The sequence below is a fragment of the Calidris pugnax genome, unplaced genomic scaffold (genome assembly GCF_001431845.1).
Source record: "Calidris pugnax isolate Ruff unplaced genomic scaffold, ASM143184v1 scaffold9, whole genome shotgun sequence".
Classification (NCBI taxonomy): domain Eukaryota; kingdom Metazoa; phylum Chordata; class Aves; order Charadriiformes; family Scolopacidae; genus Calidris; species Calidris pugnax.
In genome coordinates, this window is record NW_015090778.1 from 4,420,396 (window position 1) to 4,423,247 (window position 2,852).

General features: G+C 54.1%; 1 protein-coding gene across 1 annotated transcript in view; it reads left to right on the forward strand.

Annotated features, from left to right (window-relative positions):
- The first annotated feature begins 2,789 nt into the window (after positions 1-2,789).
- LRRC59 (leucine rich repeat containing 59) overlaps positions 2,790-2,852 on the forward strand; it is a 4,578-nt gene continuing 4,515 nt past the window's right edge. The window contains exon 1 of the mRNA XM_014950378.1: positions 2,790-2,852. The gene's annotated coding sequence lies outside the window, so the exon portion shown is untranslated.

Below are 2,852 nucleotides of genomic sequence, written 5' to 3' on the forward strand. Positions count from 1 at the left end.
CCCGTCCCGGCCTCCACCAGCCTCCAAGCCCCCACGCTGCGCCTTCATCCCGAATCTCCCCCCACCCATCCCCGTATCTCCTTCCTCCATTCCCGTATCTTCCCCTTCCATCCCCCTATCTTCCCCCTCCACAATCTCCTTTTCTGACCATACTCCCCCATCAGCCTTTTTCTGCCCCAGCCCTGGCCCTTCCACCCACCGCAAGCGAGCTCCACGCCCCAGGTGAGGTGGACCAACATCACTTGCCTCCACTGTTCTTCATCTGTACAGCTTGGTGCCTAAGCCCTGGATGTCACTAATTGGTTTCCAGCCCTCTCCACTTAACGAGTTATCACAGCTATTACCTCACTAATAGTTTCAGGTGCTCCCTGGCTGCCCGTACCCTGCCAGGGGAGACCAGTGAGGAACCACAGAGCTCCTCCAGAGCTGGGTGGGCTGAGACCCCCCCTCACCGAAGGGCAGGGACACAGGCAAGCACCAGGGTGAGGAGCCCTGGGGTGCCGAGCTCTGCTGAGCCCCCAGCCACGGCAGCAGCACTGCTCTGCTGCAGAGAAGAGGTGACACCTGCATCCTTCCCTGCTTAAAATGACCAACAGCCTTCCTGGGCATCACCCCCACCAATGGCCAAAAGCCAATTAATCCTCGTGAAAAGACTGGGGTGTAAATTTGAGCCCAGAAGGTGGTCTTTGTCTTTGAAATACCCCAGGGGCACTAACCAGTGTTGTCGGTGGGACACAGAGAGGCCACAAAGATGATGAGAGGGCTGGGGCACCTCCCCTGTGAGGACAGGCTGAGAGAGTTGGGGTTGTTCAGCCTGGAGAAGAGAAGGCTCCAGGGACACCTTTTAGCCCCTTCCAGTGTTCTGGCAGAGCATGCAGATGTGTCTGTGCTCTGCCTGGCTGTGGAGGTTTGAAAAGTCTTTTTTAGATCTGTTTACACGTCGGTCCCACTAAAATCTGTAGCTCGGTGAGTTTATGCATTTCCACAGACGATGTAAGGCTGTGTGACATTCGTGGCCAAAAGCTATCCTTTCACCATCTCAGCACAGAGCAATTACCAGTTCAGTAATTATTTGTACTTCAGGAGCATCGAAGTGTGCTCAGCGCCGTATAACCCCAGAGGAAAACAAACAAACAAACAACATGTGGGATTCAAAACCCCCTCACATTTAATAAACAAAAATAAAGTTGAATTTCAGTTTGATCTCCCCATGTTCTGACCAGTCGCCTCCAGGGCGAATCCCAGTTAGGTATTAAACCCAGAAGTCATTGTGACCTTGACATTTGGGTACATTTTCTCAAGATTGTCAAAGCAAAGGCGGGCTGAACCAGTGACGCTGACTCTTCATTTCTTTCTAACGAGTTAAAAATCTGCCTCCAAATTAATCCCAAATTAGCAGGTAGGTTTTGTAACTGACCTACACCCTTGTTTCCTTCCATTAAGAGCCAAAGGCTCTTGGACTCCTGTAAACCTGGAGCCCAGGAGCACAGATTTCGTCATCTGTGGCACCACACAGACCACAGCCTTTTCCAGCCATGCAGAGGGTCCTGCCCAGGTCTCCCCCAAAGCCCCCCCCCCGGGAGCAGGACTGTGCTGGTGCCCCCATCCCATGGGGAAGAGTCTGTGGACTCGGTTACCTCTGTGCTGAGCCAACAGATCTCTCAGTGTTGGAAGAGACCGACTGGCACCTTCAAATCAAACCACAGCACCCACGGGGTAGACGTGCTGGAGTTGTTAAAACACCTTTGCAAGGTCCTGGACATCAGGATTGGAATGGGGGCCAGGAAAGCCAAGGTTAGTCCTCCCCGTAATCCCATTACCAGGTCATACTGATTTGGCTCCTTTTCTCTTGCGCTGACTTTCCCCACAATGGGTCAGCCAAGACAGGAGAGCGCTCTGCTCCTGCAGCACCACAGCCTTTGCATCAAAGTGGGAACATTATTTGCACTTTATCCCCTGTGAAGAGAAAGAACTTGGTGTGACAACCCCGCAAAAAGGGAACTCATCACTGACCACGGAGCCTATGAAGAGGCTGAAGTTGCAGTAGCTGCCCTTGTAAAATGAGGTACAGATTACCCGGTTTCCATGTCCGTTTTGGGACTATCAGTCATTAAACGTCCAGTTTTTCACAGAATCACATGGGGTTGGAAGGAATCTCTGGAAGAACCTCCAGAGATTCTGCCAAAGCAGGTCCACCCACAGCAAGTCCCACAGGAACGTGTCCAGGCGGGGTTTGAATGTCTCCAAAGAAGGAGACTCCACCACCTCCCTGGGCAGCCTGTTCCAGGGCTCTGCCACCCTCAAAGTGAAGAAGTTCCTCCTCATGTTTAGGTGGAACTTCTTATATTCAAAGTTGTGCCCATTTCCTCTTGTCCTATCGCTGGGCACCACTGAAAAAAGACCGGCCCCATCCTCTTGACACCCACCCTTTAAGTATTTATAAGTATTGATCAGATCCCCCCTCTAAGTATTTATAAGCATTGATCAGATCCCCCTCAGCCTTCTCTTCTCCAGACTAAAGAGACCCAAGTCCCTCAGCCTCTCCTGGTAAGGGAGATGCTCCAGGCCCCTCATCATTTTCGTAGCCCACCTTTTCGTGGGACGGTGTGTGACCGGCAAAAACGTGGGACCGGGTTGAGAGACCCACATCCCTCCGGTGGGAGGGTTTCCCGCAGCCACCGACCGGCCCCCGAACCGGGCTGGCGGCGGGACGGGTCCCTATGGCTCCAGGCGCTGCCGGTGCCCCGGGCGGTGCTGTACTGTGCTCCGGTCCGGCAGGGGGAGCCCTCGGCCCCGTAACGGGCCCGGCGCGGACGTGGACGCGGAAGCGAGTGGCGGGGCCGAGCCGAGCC